The sequence below is a fragment of the Falco punctatus genome, assembly GCF_963210335.1.
Source record: "Falco punctatus genome assembly, chromosome: 7".
In the NCBI taxonomy this organism is placed as follows: Eukaryota; Metazoa; Chordata; class Aves; order Falconiformes; family Falconidae; genus Falco; species Falco punctatus.
This window is the reverse complement of record NC_137587.1, coordinates 51,212,744-51,232,674: the sequence shown is the minus strand read 5'-3', so window position 1 is coordinate 51,232,674 and position 19,931 is coordinate 51,212,744. Positions and strand designations below refer to the sequence as shown.

The 19,931-nt window shown below is 45.8% G+C and overlaps 1 long non-coding RNA gene across 2 annotated transcripts in view; it reads left to right on the top strand.

Moving 5' to 3' along the window:
• Positions 1 to 19,931, top strand: part of LOC308067211 — a 38,904-nt gene extending 18,973 nt beyond the window's left edge. Inside the window, exons 2-3 of one of the 2 annotated variants that reach the window (XR_013929494.1) lie at positions 1 to 3,904; positions 4,007 to 19,931. The exon at positions 1 to 3,904 is cut by the window's left edge and continues 16,835 nt beyond it. This is a non-coding gene — a long non-coding RNA (uncharacterized lncRNA). The other variant, XR_013929495.1, reaches the window with a different exon arrangement.

The window sequence follows — 19,931 nt, the reverse complement described above, 5'->3', positions numbered from 1 at the left end:
CCAGCACAAGAGTCCGGGGGTGTGCCACATTTCCCAGACCAACCTGCTCAGGACTCAGCCACAGAAATGCAGATTTCATGGCAGTGCCTCTGCCTTACCCTCCTTTTGGCTCAGGCCCCCGTAGCCTTGGGCTCTGTTTTGCACAGCGTAGCATTGTGATCCCCACTCAGCCTTCTGGGGAAACTGCTGAGGTGTGAGCAAGGGCTGTGAGACTGTGTTAGGTAGGGCCAGGCAAAATAAGAAAGATGAAGGTCACAGGCAGAAGCAAGATTGTTGAGATGGGGAAGGTCACTTCCTGGAAAGGCATCAAACCCTATGGAAAAAACAGGGAATCAAGGATGGCAACTCAGCAACTCTGAGGGTGAGCCTGTTCCAGGGAAGAAGGGAGGCGTATGGTCATACCCCCCCTCACTGCCAGGTCCCTACCAGCTCTCCTTAGCCTGGGAATTTGTTAGTACCACCTATATCAACTGTGTGTAGAAGGCAACAAATAATTGCTTTGTACCTTGAGGGTATATCCTCTTGCAGCATCTCTTTGTGCACACTCAGGGTTGCCAAAGCCAAATGACATAGAGGAGAAAGAGAGCACATCCAGTATGCCGAAAATGCCAGCACGGAGAGGCTGCCTGATATGCCTTTCTCTGAACGACAGTTCATACTCTGCATAGAACCCAGGAAAAAACCTCAACCTGTTGGTGCTTTGTTACGTACAGACAGATTGCTGCTAGATGGAAAAAGCAAAATCTGTTCACTTGTAGCAAACGGAGGGGGGTGGGACACACATCACCAACACCCACAAAACAAACATCTGATCACCATTCCCATCTATTTCTAGCTGTGTCTCAGGCTTTAAGGCCTACCAGTTTGTTAGGACCACTGCTAGGATGAGACCCCATCCTCACAGCTGGCAGCACAGGCCATGGGAGCACAGCCCAGGAATCCTACCAGTGCCCAGCAGTCACAAGGTTAGACTTGTTTTGAACAGACTGCTGTTTTGAACAGTGATAGAACTTTTATAGAGTAGCACTCTTATTTACTTGCTTTATCTGTAAGGCTCCTTAATTTACCTGTGTGGCTGTGGAAAGTTTGTGCCGTTTACCCACAAGCCAAAAGGAAGTAGAGATTGATCTTTAATGTCACACAGACTCTGAATCACTGCCTAAACCAACATAAACTAACTACCCTATAATCTCTCAGTAAATTAGTTTTACCTTATCATGGCATGAGGAAATGCCAACAAGCTTAGAAACAGGAAGCTAAAAATAAGGCACCAGCAAAATTGCATCATTTGTTTAACATAGTATGGGGTAAACCTCAAGACATAGGGGCAGCCACAATGTAATAATTTTTCCTTCACTTTCTTCCATAATTTGGATTTGAGAAATTCTTAAATGAATGTATGTTATCTTCAGGCATTCGTTGCTAACGAGCAGTGTTCATCAGATTATCTCTGACTCTAAGTGGTTTGACAGGGGCTGCCACCCGCTACCCGCCCCCAGCACATTGACCAACCATTTCCCACTCCTAATATCCTTCAGAAATAACTGGGGACATTTCTTTTCCAGGAGAGATCTGGATGCTTCCTGCTATGGTAGCAATCATGCTGTGGTTAATATTATTCTTTTGAAATAGTTTGTTGTAGAGCTTAACTTTCAGAAAACACACATTAAAAAAAAAATTCTATTGACCTGGTATGTTTTGTCCTCGAAACCAATAAACTGGTTTTGCTGTTTGAGAAACTGCTGCTATTGTTAGTTTCCCTTGGCCAGTGCAGGTGTGGTGCCTCCCAGACCTCCATTGCTTTGCCTCTTCCCCTGGTTTGACTGTTCCCTGCTCCTCTGCCTTTGCCTTTTCAGAGCCTCAGTTCTTTGAGCTGTTTTCCTTTTGGCTTGTGGTCAGCTGGGCTAGTCCCCCCAGTCACCACCATCTTACCAGTGTCATCACCCACTCCTGCCATGCCCTGCCAGCTCACTGAGGTGACACCTTCCTCCCCTCGGCCTTCGCTCCTTCTTCTCGTGTATCCATTAAGTTGTAGCAGGAGGATCAATGTACACATAAAAAAGAGAAGCACTGTGCTGGGGCCAGAGCAGCTTTGATGGGGAAGGTCTGAGACTACTTTCATGTGTGGGCTCAATCCGGCTTAATTAGTCTTTAGAGTTCATGCACACACAGCTTGATCAGAAACAAGAAGAAAAAATAATTTTATCAAGCATGCACAAAATAGATAAGACATACCAAGATTTTAGCAACTATGATATGTCTGCACAGAGCATGTGCAAATTACAATTCATCAAGGCTTTCCAGCTGGCATGAGAACATCAAGAGGTCTATCCCTTCTGCAAAATCCATGCCAATGCTATATTTGAATAATTTTTCTGAGCCTGGGAGACAAGAATTTAAAACCATGATTTCATCCCTAATCTCGATCCTTAGAGAAAGCTGTGCCTTTTGATCAATGTTTCTTACTAAAATGCAGCCTGAGGTAGCCTCAGGCTAAAAATCATGAGACCAAACACTTCCAATTTGACAAAGTTACGAATTACTGAAATCCAGCTCCGATGACAAGAAGTGTCAAGCAACCTGAATAACCAGCTTTATGGGCTACAGCTGGAACCAGCTTCCTAATGTTTCTGGTACCTGTGCATCACCTGTACTGCTCTGGAGCCGTTTTTCAAGAAAAGTTATAAAAATAATCTGTTTTCATAGGTTATTTTTACACAGCTGTTTAGACCATTATACACTCACTCAGTGAAAGGACATTAAATCAGCTTCACAAATATTTAATCAAGCAGCAGCATGACTTAACGTTACTTTTCCCTTTCTGCAGAGCTAATAGCCGTGCCTGGTCGTTGCTGTAGTTACCCCTTACTGGAAAAGCATCCAGGCTTTTCATCCCTTTGGATCTAAGTCTTCCTTCATGGAGCTCTGTCTCAACTCAAATTCTAACTACAGCTTTTGAGAGAGTAATTCTACTATAGCAAGGCTGTTTCACTGGGTTTCTGAAAGGGTGGGTTTGGGTTTTGGGGGGGGGGGGTAAGGTGGGGTGGAGTGTTGTGTTTGGGTTAGGGAATTTGGGTTTGGGGGTGATTTTTTTTTCTTCTTTTGGTTATTTCAGGTTTTTTAGAGTGCTAGAGTGCTGTAATAATAACTGTTAAATTCATATTTATTATAATACACTCACTGAAATGAAAGCTCACAGACTTTATGTAATGGGACATAGAGATTATTCTTGTGGTGTAAAATCTGTTAGAGCTAGTAAAAACAAAGTGGAAGAAATTTAAGCACTGCATGTTGTTCCTCAAAGAGCTTTCATAAGGCTTTCCCAGAAATGCTGTGCGTTTTTTTAATTCCAGCAATGACCAGTCAAAGAGGAATGATTAGTTGCTTTTCAGATTGTAGGTATCAAGTTTCTCCTCTTTTTCAGGCTTAATTAGATCGTTGCATATGGTGGGCTGGATGTTTGCATTAGTGTGACTGAAAATGAGCACTCTTCCCCAGCGTCGGAGGTGTTTCAGCATGGAGGCAGTGTTTCACCACCCTGCCGAGCCAGCCCTGTAACGCTGAAGATGTGCCAGGCTTGGAAATAAAAGGGACCTTGTTCTGCTTCAGCCTCCGCCTTGCCCAGCATCAGGCGGTGACACTTGGAGGTCTTCCAGGAATGCGTGTCACAGCCCCTGCCAGAGCAGCTACTACATCTTTGTGCTGCAACAAAGCTGCTCCCATCCGTGCGTGTTTGGAGAGTTACTACTGAATACTGAAAGGACATTTGAAAATATCTCTATCCAAAGACATGTGAAATGCATGTTGTGGTGGTTTTTTCCAGTACTAAATTTAAGTGAAGAATATAATAGAAGTAGCAGAAGGTGAGATTTGCTATAGGAGAGTACCAATGAAGGAGGAAAAGGTAAGCAGTATGTGAGTGACATGACATGCTTGTTAAGCTGTATTTAACAGCTTCTCTACTTCACTAAGCCTAACCATACCTGTTCTTTGTCACCCAAATCAGCAATTCCTGAACAGGTCACCCAGTGGAGACCCTCTTTGCTGAAATGCAGCCATGAAACTCCAGCTTCAGGGCCAACACGTTATGTGCTGCAGAAGTTTGTCTGGAAATTACTAAGATAGGTAAGTAAAATACTGATGACATAACAGAGGAAAAAGTGGTAAAGACAGGTACAGAAATTCCTTCCATATCAGAAATAGCCTAGAACTCCTCAGGCTGCAAAACGTATCAGCTGATAGAATAGACTTATAAAATCGTGGGTGACACACAGACAATGAATAGAGAACAATTGTTCAGTGTTTCTTCCAATGCAAGACCTGCAGATCACCAAGTGAAGTTAGTAGCAAGTTCCAAAGAAGGGGAGAAACTTTTTCACTTAACACACAGCAGTGGTTTGAAACCCTTTGCGACAGAAACGATTGTTTGCATTCATTCCAAAAGCTCTGCATCAGATTCTTAGAGGAGAAACCTGTCGGGTACTGTTAAACACAATAGAATGGGCAGCAGGTCAGGGAGCCCCAAAGCAGCCTCGGCGCTGTAGTCTGGGCTGTGTCACCAGAGCTGCTCCCAGTCCTCGGCCAGCCTGGAGTGGGTTTGTGTGGCAAGTGAGAAGCTGCCAGGAGCCTCCCCCATGTCCGATGGAGCCAACGCCAGCCCGCTCCAAGATGAACCCACCGCTGGCCAAGGCCGAGCTAATCAGCAATGGTGGTAGCGCCTCTGGGATAGTGTATAAAAAGGAAAAAGAAATAATCTGTGCCAGCCAGAGAGAGCGGTGAGACGGGGTGAGAGCAGCAGCCCTGCAGCCCCCGGGCCAGCGCAGCAGGGGCAGGCGGTGCTCCAGACACAGAGCGGGGATGCCCCGGCAGCCCGCGGTGAAGGCCATGGTGAGGCAGGCTGTGCCCCCAGCCCGGGGGGTAACGGGGGAGCAGATCCCCCCCAGCCCGGGGAGGGCCCCACGCCGGACCAGGGGGTGCCCCAAGGGGGCTGACCCATGGGGAGCACATGGTGAAGCAGATTTCACCAGGTGTGTGGCCATTCCTATTTTCTGGCACTGTCTTTTTTAATGCATTTAATGCACCTCTTGCCTGCAGGACCATGACCCGATGGCAGCATTTGTGGGCTACTCAGCTGCTTCAGCGGGCAGCACAGTGAGCAGGGCACAGCACCACCACGCAGTTGGTTCCCTGTGTGGTGAGAATGACCTTGCCTGTGCTTTGAGCCCACTACCTCTATAGAGACAGAGTGCTAAGTTACACCCCGCTGCTATGTTTATTTATAGTAATTTGCTCAAACACGGACTTTCACCATTAAAATATAACAGCATGAATATGCAAATAGTAAATCCCAGTCAAAAAGTAAATTAGCAAGACACCAGGTACCTTATCTCTCCTTTTCGGTTATGTCGTGACTTATCACAGTTGACATTTCAGTAAGGCTGTAGTAGCAGATCTGAATTAGAACATTCATAAGAAGAAGATGCAATACGCCAGCTTTGATGTCAATAGAATGTCAGTCCCTGTCTACTTCGTTCAGACTGAACTTAATTGCAGGAACTGCATTAATAGTCAACATAAGCCATCTGTTTAAACATGCGTGTGTTGAAAAGAACTGCCACGTACAATAAACATACTCAACTGTAATGACTCACATACCTGTTTATGTGAAATGAAGATTTAGCAATTTCCCCCACAAAAAACATTGAATTACAAGTTAAAAGCAGTCTTCTATCAAGTTCATTTGTTTACATGGCAGGTCCAGTGGTCCCACCGTTTTGGTGCACTCTGGGAAGTATGCTAACTGCAGAGCTGCTGAACCAAACTGTTTTGCCAACCCTCCCTGTGAACCTGTTAGGTCAGCCAAAGCTGCGCTAAGAAACGTCAGCAGTTTGTGGCATTAAGTGGCTGACAGGCGCACAGCTGGAGTTGCAAAGCGTTCGTCAGTACTTTTGATGGGGGTGCACATGGAGGCAGGATACTGCATCCCAAGCGTGATGCAACGGTTAATTCCAAACATCCCAAGTAAGCCTGGTGGTGCTGGCAGTCTGGCTAGGTGATGTCTAAAACCACTGTGGGCTCATGAATGAGAAGTGTTCATCCTGATTATAAATAATACTGAGCCCCAATCCCTGATCTTACAGGGGGGGAAGCTGTTACTCTCCTTTGCAGGCCAAAGCTGCCTCAAGCCACAGGGACCCCCCTGAGCAATTATGTACCAATGTGGGAAAAGTCAGAAATTTTCAACCTCCCATTTTATCTGTCAGACTGACTTTGAAAAACAGGCTTTCATTCCTTTGCTCTTCTTTAAAAGTAACATCTAATATGCACTTACAAGAGTAAACAAGATGCCGTTAGGTGTCACTTGTGGTGTCATTTCTAAGGAAGCTTTGTTAAATTAATCATGACAATGCACTGGTGCCTGAACTTACTCAGCAGCAGCATAAATTATGAATCTGCTTCCATACGCACCGAGCAGGGATGCAGAGCCTGGCTGCATGCTTACCACTCACAGGTAGAGAGCAGAATTCTGTTACATTTATCAGCCATTAATATGCAAAACATTTACGGCTGCCGGTATAGAGAGGCGCAGAAACTGGAGGGGGGAGAGAACAAAAACATCTGGTGAAGGCACATTGTGAATCAGCAACTCCACCACCTTTCTTCACCTGGAAAGTTAGCTTGACATCAGCGTGACCTTGCTTTCCCACCCCCCGGAACCATTTTAAATCCATGGGAGATGTAAGGAGGCCTCATTTTATTTCCTGAACTTTTCTACTGCACAGACTGCTTGTTCCAATAAGGTGCAAAGCTTCATTAAATTAGGAGGTCAGTAATTGTGTTTTAAGATGTACTTTAATATCACCAGTTTCCTCATTAAATGTTTTCTGCTTTATACACCTGAACAAGTCCTACTCAGTCAGTGGATTCTGATAATGTTGATATTTATACCACTTACAAGGCATGACATCTGTTTCATATCACAATTGGAAATGACCCAGTTTTAGTAGTCCAAGTGGAAAAGTATGTTATCTAGGAGCTGGTAGTTCTGGAGCAAAGGCAACATTGCCAAAGGTTATGCCAATAAAGCCCTTGCAAAGAGGCAGAAAACCTTAGGAGGGGGCAGGGAACTGGAGATGTGGAGAAAGGTAAAGGAAAATAGGCTGCCAGCACTGTCCTTACCAGAAAGGTTTTTGACAGAGGACACACCAGGGAGAAGAGTTTACTGTATGCAGAGGAGGGAGATGGAAAAAGACAATCATTTCCAGGAGAGAAGAGTCAGAAAAAATAGGGAACTGATGTGCTAAAACTCTGAGATGAAGATTTAGCGACACTTACCTTTAAAACAGTGACAGCTGACACAAGAGCAAGGTATCAGCTGCTACTACATTAGGCAAGGCTCTGCACTGCCACACGGCTATGTCATTACAGAATTTACCCTTGAAATAACTACAGTTTGTCGACAGTGTTTTCTGTTTATTATAAATAATTTAATTTAGTAGCCATTGCTTGTAAGCCTGTCTGCTAATCCCTCCATAGCAGCTCCCATTACATCCTGAAAGGCAGCAACAACTGCAGTCTGGAGCCACCCAGTGTCCCCCAGGAGAGCACTGGGGTGGCCACCCCGAAGGGCTTCTCCCACTGTCAGCACACGCTGCCCCCAGCCATATATTCCCTAGAAGGGCACCTTTCCCCCCCAGTTAGCAAATCACAGAACTGATGGCACGGAACGGTACAATAAACTGTCAGCAGGACACACTCTAAACGTGTTGTACTCTGAGGTGTATTTTAGGAAGAATATTGTTGTGTTAGCCAGAATTGCTCTGCCTGTGCCATAATTTCTGGTTTTAATTTAAGGTAAGCTTTTATTGTTTCAGTTCTTGCAACAGTGAAGAATCAAAAATGCACCAGCAAGCTGGTAGATGCTGCAAACAAAGGGGCAAGAACCCCTCAGCCCCAAAGTGTGAGCAGCAAACAATGAACTGTCCAAACAGCTGCATTAAATTAGAATACTTTTTCATAAATCAAACCTATGCTAAGGAGCAAAGCAGAGAAACATTCAAATATTTTAATAGCCTGCAGAAGACATTGCTTCACTCAATAACATCTCAATCTACCAATACACCATCTGGTTTTAGTACATGGTCAACTGAAGGAATGTTATTCTGATTTAAAGTCTAGTGAGTGATGTCAAATGTTAGGGTCACAATTCAACGGGTTCCAAAAAGGCAACATTTTGACACTTAACTACTTAATTGATTTCCTACTACTTTTTTTGCATTAGAGCAGGAGCCTTTGCTAAGAATTGCCATGCATTCTGTGCAGATCCTAGCTGGCAGCACCTCTATCAGCACCCTCAGGTGAAGCTCTCCACTTTTCTGTGAAGTGGGTGCAAAGAAGAGTTACATGATTCTAGACTCTCACCTTGAATAAATTGTGCTGTCTAGAGGATGTGAATGTAGAGGAACTTTAAGGAAAGCTTTCTTTTTGTTTGTGTGTGTTTTTTTTTTAATGTACAGACCATCAATTATGAAATCTGCAACTGGTTTTCATGTCTTTCAAGCAGATGGCACAATATAAAGCCCCTGGCAGCCATCCCAACGCAGCTGTACTTCTCAGGAGAATATTCTTATCTTTTCCTAAAAACAAAATTTCAAGAAGAGCTTTATGGGCAGAATCATACTTCATCGTAGTTGTATTACAAATTACTGTGTTTCTGTCTGCAGCATTATTTGCAGCACAACTTTTACCCCAAGGGATTCTCAAAGGAAACATTTTACCTAGAACACCCAAAGATGACAGGAAAGGGACAGGCATGGCTGAGCAGGAGGCTGTACCCTCATTCTCAAGCTTTCTGTTGGGGCCACCTCCAACACCCGTTTAACGACCAAGGAGAGCATTTATCTACCTCATGCAAAGATGGGCTGAATCAGGTTAGACTTACTTCTTTCTCCCATGGCAGTAATTGAGTCACAAATGTCTGCAGGCTGTAGGACCAGAGCCAAAAAACCCACACACATAAATGTCTTCAAGAGACACTTCATTGGGTTTTTATAAGCAATGCAGATGTTATTTTTGCAGATGTCTGCCATTGATTTAAGTTGCCTATATTCCATACATATATGAACTATTTGCTACATACTCCTTACAGGCACAACAAGCAGCAGCCTGTGCAGTTCAGGCTTCCTTTCCCCCACATCAGGGCGAGTGGTTGCCCACTGACAGCTGCGCGGCTCCTCTCCCACCGACAGAACCACCTCCCTGGAGCAGTTCCCTCCTGAGGCTGCTGGCACCCCGGGCTCCCCCAGCCAGGGGCGTAAGGGTGGACACAGACAAGACAATCCACCCTACATTAAGATTCATGTGGGAAACTGTACATATGGCTCCTTGGACTATTTCTGTCTTTAGCTTCCTGCATTGTTTCCCCTCTAAGCCTCATCTGCAATTCAAGGAGAGGGGAGGCTGCAGAAAACAATGTCTGATTTAGCAGATCAAGAAAAATGTAGGCAAGAAATCCAGTAAGAAGTGTATTAGTCCATTTATTTTCACTGTTAGGAAAGCCACCAAGTAATGTGACTGGTACAGGTGAGAAATAGCAGTTGCGCAGGAAGCTGGTTTTGTATCTATTACCATAAATTGAATGTTGCTCACGTGTCTTCGGCAGGGGACGTCCCCTCCCACAGCCCGTCAAAAGGGTTGTATTCCTAATACCACCGCTGTACCTGACCCAGTCATGTCATCTGCCCTGAAGAGGAATACAGCCTGCAGTTAAACCACCCAAAGTGATTAAAAAAGCTTGCCAAGGATTTGCACATCTGCTGTGGTGGCATCTGTGGTTACAGCCACCCGAGGCTCCCCGCATGAGCAGGTTGCTTGGCGGTTACCGGTGGAAGGAGGCAGTCACAGAAGGGGCAGCTCCCACTGGCCGCTGCCAGGAACTCTTAGAGCCCAGCACAAATACCGTACCGATTCAGCTTCAGCAGTTTGAATAATAAAACTTACTCAATTCAAGTGCCAGATGAATTGCTACTTAGCTCCGTCAGTTCAGTTTAAGGGGTTGTCAAAACTGTGCGAATCGCCCCGGGAAGGCAGCTGCTGCCCAGCTGCAGATCCCATGCACACCAGTTATCACTCAGGGGTTTCAGACACTATTTTAAGCTTAGACACAAAAGTCCCAAAAGTTCGAATCCTTCTAGGCATGTATCTTGATGATAAGAGCCTTGGTTTCCTCACAGATAACAAAAAGAGTATATAAATATCTAGTGATAAATATACTACATTGCCCGTTTGGGGGAGGAGGGGGGGTACTGGTTTAAGACCTTTCTCATTAAGGTATTTTGTCCCTACTGGCTACAAGCAAATTAGTTCCTAACAACATTTGATTCAAAACCTGTACCCCACCCTTGTTCTCTAGGCACGTAGGTCTTCTCTTCCCATAGGAAACAGACCAAGTCTTCCAGTGTTTGGCACCACACATACGAAATATTTACACCTGTCAAAAGTTCAGAGCTTGGACCAAGGTAGATCCCACCCTGCCCCATACCAGCACTACAGGTGCACTAAGTCTTGGAGTTTCTCAGTGACATTTATTTTTATTATCCATTTCAGCTCATCACTGGAAAGACCTGCCCTCACAGCTCCGAACAGGTTAACTCTGCAATCCACAGCCCGAACAGCTCGAGATCTTTGCTGATTTATTCATATAGAATGCAAACACACATCTGCAATTACTTGTATTAGTCTTTAGTATGCCAGTCTGGTCCCTCTCTCTGCTGTACTCCATTTGTGTACTTTTTTTCTATAGACCTTCTAGTCCCCCATAGTTGGCAGATGCCTGCTTTCAGTAAGAAATGAGACCATGAGTTGCCTTGTGCTCCTCTGATGAGTCACACCACTAATTTTTGGATTTCAGCTGTAAACAAGTTCTGCATTACAGGTGAACAGTGGAAGGGGAGGCTTTGGTATTGCAATACTTCTTAACAAAAGAACATGTAAGGCTTTCAGCTTTTTGGGTTTAAAGTCTTGCTTAGTTTTCACACACTTGCATTTTATACTGATGACATTACATCTCACATGGATATTAAAAGTTTTTAACTTGGCATTTATTACATTCTTCTGAGATTACCTTTGCATGTAATGTAATCAGGATCAGACCACAGATATTCTTAGTACTTTATGAAAACCAAGATATTTTATATCTTTATTTTTTAATTTTAATTACTTCATGGCCAGAATTAATTAAAAATTTAATATTACATTAGATTTCTGCTATTAGCTGACCCTGGCTGAGCAAGGGCTTGCACTGGGTGATCTCTGGGTGCCCACCAGCCTCAGCTTGCCTGTGATTCTGAAGTTGACCAAAAGTCCTGGGCCAATGCCATCACAAGGACTGGTTTTTCTTTAGAAAAATAAGAGTTCTTATCACGAAAAAGTGAACTATGAGTGGCACCCAGTCTTCAAATAGTATTTGTTTATAACTCAAACATTGAGTGGAAATATAAATAAGTGGAGCAGATTAGCTCCATACTGATACTCCTAGTCTCACATTTTGGTTTTCTACTTTACCAGTTTTTCTTCCAGTAATTTCCCTGAGAGTATGCTGCATTTTGACTTTTAAAAAGATCCCACAGATTAAATACCCCTTTGGTTCCCTCCGTATTCATGCAATCCTCAAGTGTTCTGCCCCCATTTAAAGACGTTGAAGCCTCATCTTCTCCTGTGCCCATGTAGTAACTTCCAAGGGTGACAAACCATTCCTGCCAGCTGGACGTGTTTGTTGTTCCATAACTTTCATGCAGTCCCATCCCCGAGGCAACCTTAACTCATTCATTCCTAGTAAGGGATCTTTAAAGCAAATGGCTAAAGGAAGCCACGTGCATTTTTAGAACAATACAGAAAGATTCCAGATGCTTCACATACCTCTTTGTCTATATTTACTAGATGTGCCCTTTCCTTTCTAATAGAAATATTTAGGACAAGTCTTAGGAAAGTCGCTATTGAATTTGATTTGTGCTTAAGTTTTATGCAGACTTGGATAACATCCAACCCTCTCAGTGGGTTAGGAATAGCTCTCAGCTCTACCAGCTTTTTCATACTAATGGTTTTGCTTCAGATTCCCCTGGATGAAGTACATACTCCAGCAAAACACCCTGCCACAAAGGCAGCTGGCTTAATGAGCAACAAAGTTGTAGAAGAGTTTAGGAACTTTGCTGAACAGAAATCAAAGGATTTATCTTCAAAATAAAAATGCAAGAAGATTTCTCACATGCATCGCATCCTGTAAAGGGCACAGGGTAATCAACCTATGTGAGGAAACGTTTCTGGAGCCAGTTGCACCTATGTGGATAATCTCCCTTCCAGCACCCCACCTGATGGCACCCCCGCCCCAACCCAGCATCTTCCCTCACCGATGGAGCACGTTGGAGCAGACGAACAACACTCCCCCGGGATGTGCCAAGTACTTGGTTGTTTTAGCTGACAGCAAGATCAGCTGTTGCTCCGCAGTTCTTTCACAGGTACAAGAAGGTTAGTTCCCTTTGGGAAGGGGGGAGGAAAGAGGGGTTTACCTGGAAACTTGGTAATTAGGAAACACAATTTAAGTTCTTTCTCAGTAATCCCACTGCATGCTGTTTCCTAAGAATGTTTCTAACCTTACCAAGACTTTGACCTCTACTGTTAAAGAAGATGAATTTTTACAAGTCAGTCACACAATTCACACTGGTTCAGGAAGTCACATCGTTTGGCAGGTACAAGCTGGGCGAACTCGCAGCATGTTGGAGCCCTGCAAATGCACCTTGCAGCGAGGTTATATTTCGCTCTAACCTTGCTTGGAGGACAAGGTTAGTCAGGTCCTGTGTTTGGGAAAATTCAGGACACATATCTTGCAGGTGGCACCTTCTGAGCCCCTCAGAAAGGGACACTCACCACTGGAGGTGGAAGTCGCTTCTGCCAGCCCTATGCCCTGAGGGCAGGCAAGGAGGGAGAGTCCCCAGGACCTCTCGCTTTGTGGCATCGTGCGAGGCCATCCTGCACTGCTGAGCTACTCGTGCAAAAGCAGCTCTCCTTACACACAACAGGCTAAGAGGCCGTTTGACACTGGCCAAGCATCCCCACCATGGATTTGAGGCTGCAGCCTGCTGAGGGCAGGGTGCGTTGCCCTGCACGTTGCTGTTCCATGCTTTCTGCCAGTTCAGATCTGTCCCCATCCCACCCTCAGCAAGGATGAGCTCAAAGCCCGTTTAGCTGTTTCAAGACGTAAGGCAGTGAGTACCAAGTACAGAGCTGAGCTTACCAAGCTTAGATGGCATCTCTGAAAAGCCTCAGCTATGATTTGAGACAAATTTTCTTATCCATTAAAAACCATCTGTGGAGGCTTGACTCTCCTCCTTCCCCCTGCAGACCCAACTCATCCAGGAACGCACAGCTGAATTACTGGCTGACATCAGCTTTGATGGCAAGCTAATTAGGGCTATGAAAGTCAGCATTGACCACAGTCGCTTTTCCACCATTGGTGACATCGCCTTTGCCAGCACTCAGCATGCATTAACAAGCTTTGCCAGGTGATCCCCCTGCCCCCAGCTGCAGCTCCGGAGCGTCGGCTCAGGCTCAGCGCAGCAGTCCCTGCAGGCTGGGCAGCAGGGCATGCTGAGCCTAACACCAAAGTTTTGTCACACTGTTCAAGTGCCCACAGGAGCGGTGCTGTGGCTCTGGCACAGAGCACGGCAAAAGCCCAGCTGTGCCTCATGCCCAGCTCCTGCTGCAACACCTAACGGCTGGGATCTCAGCAGGAAGCAATCCTGGCAGGCACAGCTCTGCTAGGGGCACCTGGCTGCCAGAAAGGGTCAAGTAGCACATGCTTACAACCAGAGTATCTTCTAGAATCACAATTACATCAGTTAAATAATCTGGTGAAATCAGAGAAACCTCAGACAAACTTAAGTTGGTTCTGGCGTTTCAAGGCAGCATCCGTTACTGCCGTTGTATTTACTGGTGTGGTTAGTTCAGGTTTATTGCTCAATGGAAACAGCTAATGGTTCGTACAGGAAGGTTTGACACACAAAAAACAGACCAGAAACAGAGCAAAGGTTGAAGTTAAATGGTTTCAGCTTCTGGAACTGCGCACTGTCATAAAGGGATGATAGAAATAACCATGAGAATTCATGCAGTGCCACTCCAAGCTACTTCATCTCACCCTTTGCCCCTGCATGTCAGAAGACGAGCACACAACATGAGCCTCTCACTGAGGACTTTTCTCAATGTCTTTCTTACCTGTTATGTCAGTGCAGGGAAGAGCTGCTCCTTGCAGGCAACAGATGCACATGGGGAGGCACAGTCATCCGAAAGCCACAGCACACAGGGACGCGGGCACTGCGAAACTCAGCTCGGGTGACCTCCCCTACTTCACAGCAACAGTTTAAACAGATGGGCTCTCACTTTCTTCCCTGTATGTATCTTTTCAACGCAGCAATGTAATGAAGACCCAGGACTTTGGTTGGCCCTCTCTCTAAAAAGAAACAACCCTGAAGTTTTTCAGCTAACTTTCTCTCTCACCTTGTGCTCCTTCAAATGCTTCCTGATTTTGCACTGAAGAGGCTGAGAAACACAAGAAGAAAAATGATTAAGACTTAACAGAAAGGAAGCAAGTTGGAAAATCTTGTTCAGTGCTTTGCTGTCTAGTACATACAATGCTTGACAAGGTCAGGTTCTCACTGTACCATTCAGGACAGCTAATTTTGCAGCACTGGAACATTTATAGCTAGAAATAGAAAAGTAATAGCAGGAGGAGTAACAAAATCAGAAGACAGAGCTGTGTGGTCACCTGTGGTAGTATCTAGGCAAAAAGAAGCAGTTAATTCTTTTCACACTTGTTTGTTGGAGCCTTCCTCTCATCCATGGAGCTGTGCTCAGTTCCCAGTACCTCACCCCAATTGCCATATGCCACCAGCAACCAGGGCTGTAGCCATTTCTGTTCCTGACAGGAGCAAAACCACTGGAAGCTCTTTTTAAGGATCCCCTAAATGCCAAGGACCAGCAGCGCAGAACAGCTGGCTTGCTCAGCAATCCTGATGGAGGCGCTGGGGGCTGACATGCAAAGAACGCGGCCCCTCTGCCCGCCCTGTGGGCAGCGTGGTGCTGTGCACAGCCCAGGCTCAGCTCTGCTCTGGGGCATCTGCAGCTCCATCCCCTCCTGCCACCTGGGGTTTATATCAACCACCTGCACACAACGCACATTAGTCCACAGATACTCCCAACATTAAACGTAATTCTCTCTCTGCTACGAGGATGGTTTGTGCAGCATAATTTTAGTCTTTTCTTCTAATAATGATATTAGAGCACATTTCAGTGACAGTCATCAGCATTAAGTCCATACTGAAATGCCATCTAATTTAAACACGCAGATTAACCTTAGATGCATTTTTTTCTTCAGAGCACATAGTAATGGAAAACAGATAGTATCTAATTATGCCATTCTGTTTGTGAGCGTAAGGCTACTGTTTGTTTTAATCAAACCTCCTGCTGCAAAAAGCTATCAATAAATACAAATATCAATAAAGTGACTTAATACTCTTCCTACCTTGGCCAAACGTCATGCTCATCAGTTCGGTCACCTACGCAACTAGCAGGTCTCTAAGCTGAACGCAGGACGAGTGCCTATGTGAAGCAGGCAGCTGTCACTGGAGGGCACGGGGTGGCCCAGCAAGCGCCCGCGCTGTGGTACACCCTCCCCACTGTCCCCCTGGAAGGTCCCACCTGAGCATCCCTCTGCACAGTTCTCTCCAGAACAACTTCCCCAGCCTGGGGGGAAGTAGTCTGGCAACCTAAAAATAGGCTTTCTGCAGATTTATACATTCATCTAGCTGTTCCTTCCTCAGTTCTCCGAGGAAATTAAGTTACCCACAGCAATTAGCAGACTAAAAACTGAGAGGACTTTTGCCCATTTTCCAGTCTCTCCCCACAGTCCCTATGGCTGACTGGAGAGCCCAGCTGCAGAACAGAAGTACCAGCCTCCTCGGATGTGGCACGTCAGGGTGGCGCAGGTGCCGTTCCCAGTGGTGTCTCTCCAGAGCCAGTCTGGGAAATGGGAGCAGCTCGAAACAAGTGGTGCAATGAATGGAATGTGATACTGTAGACACTGTGCTGCCTGATCCCCAGTCTACACACCTGTCCTCTTAGGGGTTTTAGGTCATAGATATTTGCTTCCCTTGGTATTATTCCTGAACTTTACCTAAAAAAGCAGCACGGTTATAGGAATTGCATTTTACCCCACCATACCTCAGTACATTGCTACCACAAACTGTACTTGAGCATAATACAGCCTGCATGGATTTCTGGAAAGAAAAACCTAAGACTTGCTTTACAGCAACATTTGTTGGAATGTAAGAGGCATGCCTAAAATAACTGTGTTTGAAAAGGACAGCACAAGTAGTACTTCTAGTGCAGCTGAAACAAATAGTATTTGTTTAGCAAAACATGAGTTCGGGATCTTGGCAGAAAGACCTTCTTTTCCTCAAACAATTGTCAGGGGTTTTAAAAAAATGAAATTAAGAGTGATCTTCCAGCCAGTGAACACCACTGAACACAGCTGATCAGGCTACCCCAAAACAGGAGTTGTGCTTGGAGGAGTGATTTCTGCTACCATATTTGCATAGTATTTTAGAAGCTCAGAAAACTTCTGAAGAGAGTATTAATATCTTAACTCCGAGTAGCTGTTTGCTAATGCCAGGAGGTGGATTTTCTTCTTGCTATTGACTCACATAAGCATTGAGGCAGCATCATGAGTTTTTCCAGGCTGAAGTATCCAGTTGCCTTTTTGTTTGCTTATGCAGGTGTTTTACGTAAATAGCCCCAGCAGGGCTGACGCTTTCGGAAAGCAGCTGCAGCACAGGCAGCGTCGCAGGAGCTCACTGCTCACCGCTTGGTTGACCTCTAAGAGCACAGGAAAACATGTCCTATGCCTTCAGATATTCAAGCAAGATGAAGTGTTCAAATTGTATTATGGCTCTGCATTGCCAGTAAGAACAACATCCTGATAAGCAACGTGCCAAAGCTCAAAAGGGATCAAATACCCCAAAATGTAAAAAGATACGCTAAAACGGTGGGGGGTGTGGGGGGGGGGGTGTGGGGTGGTGGTGCACCAGAGCTGTTCCCTCTCTAGTGTCACAGTCATACCAAGTCTTCAGTCTGCCTGATGTAGCCGAGTAGGTACTTGACTTGAAGGTTGTATATTAAAGAGGAAAACTATCAAGAAAAACCTGAAGCTAGATTATTTACTAGAGAAACACAGGCAAAGTCCAGCTGTCCTCCTTAGGTGTGAACTCTGCCTCTCAATCATTCTGCAAGTCTGCTGCTGCTGCTGTTTCAGTTGAAGGAGAAAGTCACCCTCCAGCGTGTGGGCCTGGCATCAAACTTCTGTGAGGAGGCTTATCACAGAAGTCATATAAAAAACCTCAAAAACAGCTCAGTTTTCTTTCAAACAACCAAAGATGCAGCTTTTACCTCTTTGAAGACCTGACTGGATGACCCCAGCTGGAAACTTATTTTCCTATGACAAGGAGGGAGGACTTTCCCCATGGACTTAACTGCTTCCCTGCCTGATGAAGGATGAGACTTCACAAGTGCTTCTCTTCCATGCTGGTGACTACAGCATGGCCATCAGAGCCGCAGAAGAGGAGGCTCAGGGAAGATCTCATTGATGTGTATGAACATGTGATGGGAGGGAGTGAGGAGCTGAAGCCAGGCTCTTCTCAGGGGTATCCAGTGACAGAAGAAGAGACGGGGAGTGCAAACTGAAATACAGGAAATTCCACTTACAGAGAAAGGAAAATTTTACTGTTGGGGTGGTAGAACACTGGGGTAGGGTTCCCAAGCAAATTATGGAGTTTCCATCCCTGGAGACACCCTAAACCCAACGGGACGTGTTCCTGGGCAGCCTGCTGGAGCTGGCCCTACTGCAGCAAGAGTCCGGCAACACGGTCTGCTGAGCCCCTTCCCAGCTCAGCCCTCCCATCGCCCTGCCCCCGGTACCGCACTGGCACAGTGCATTATCAGAGGGCAGAGAGGGACCTGCTGTATGTGACTGTACACGACCCTCCGGCACACGCAATTGTTCTCCTCCGTATTATCTCAGTCTCCTTCTCCACATGGGTGTACCTGTGAAGAGACCCCAACTCCCAACAACTAAAAACGTGATGGTGAATGAGTGATGAGCCTGAAGAGGGAGCCTCTGCCTTCCATCAGAAGCCCTCATGCAATAACCGATTAAAATAGCTTCATTTTCTGTAGCAATATTGATTCTTCCTTGAAGCGACATTTTCTTAATTTCACTTCTCCTCACTTCCTTTAGGTTTTCCCTTAGAGTTAATTTGCCCAGATTCAAAGATACAAGTGTCAGTGCATCACCTCCAGCTGCACAGCGTGTCAGTACATTTAATTCTCTCCTTTAGCACAAAGGGATTATTATTCTGTTTGATTATAATCAGCTTCTGGGAATATACCCAGCCATTCTCCTGTGCAAGCCGTCCTTTGTACGAGGGTTCTGTTTTTAGAAGCATCTCACGTGAGCTGGATCAAGGATTAGCAGTGGGCATTTCTGAGCACTTGTGGTCACAGTTAACATCCTTCCGGCTTTTTCTGCTATCAGAAGGAAAAACATCCTTCCTGGGGTACTCGGATCTGAAAGAGAATCCAACGGCTCAGTGGTCAGGCGACACCAGAGCCTTCCATGAACAGCCCCACGACTTGCGGGCAGTCACACCCCTGTCAGAACGGGGCAGGGGGAGGATCTGCTGGAAATCTTTCTGAAAGAGCTTTTGAGCTGTAAATTTGGCAAGGGCAAGGCCCCGTTTGTTACAGCCTCGCAGGGAACACACCAGAAAGCCTGCCTTTTCTGTGCCCCGTGCCTGTGTGCGTTGCTCCTCCATTAAAGCTGACCTACCTTGACATAATGAAGCCTGCAACTTAATCAAGGGAGGCGGCGCCAGGCCCGGACTTTCAAGGCAATTTTTGCCTCCTCCTATTTGCACAGCTGCATTTTCCACAAGTTTAGCTGTTTCACCTAGCCACTACATCCACCTCAGCGGGAGGGAACAAAAAAAGCGGAAGGTGATCTCAAGCATGCAGGAGCTCTGCACCTTTATGCTTCTCCCACCGTTAGAGCAAGTTCCTCAGCCACTCACCGTCTGCTGGTACAAGACAGGGAAAGATTATCCTAATTTTATCACAATGACTTCAACAAGGTATGCAGCAAGTCATTAGCTGAAACAGAAATTCAACCCAGAGATCCTAAACTATCCCTTGCTCTTGCCATATTGGTATCGTACCCCATCTGCTTAGGTTTCAGAAAGGACTGAACAGCTGAGTTGCTGAGGGTGATACCTCCAGGGTACCTTCCTGACCAGAACACAATTACCTGGCAGCTTCGTCCTGACAGCTGTGAAATCAGCCGCGCGCTCAGAAGCTGATCTTGTTATCCTCAACACAACCTTACACCAACTTTGGGAGTCCCAGTCCCCCACCCCCACTGTAGAAGGGCTGATTCCCTAACAGTATCCCTCTCTCTCCCCCCTTCCCCAAATGCAGGGCACACAAAAACATTCGTTTCCACAAATAGGAGTGCTGTGAAAACGGTCTGTGTAACCGATGTGGTACCTGGGAGCTGCAACAGAGTTCAGCGCCCACTGCGTACGTGTGCTGTGTGCCTGCTCAGGGACCAGAGTGAGTGAAAAACAACCCTCCACCCCCTGAAAGGACAGCTTGGACTTGGTAGCTGCCTAATCCTTTATCTTAAAGGCAAACTAGCCCTTCTGCCCTCCTCTCCTACTTCATAGCCACCTTTAACAGCAAATAGCTCACAGCATTTGAAGTGCTAAGCAGCAAAGTAAGGCGCAGCAGCAGGAGAGCAATAGCAAGCAATGCAGTGCTTTGAAGTATGCTTT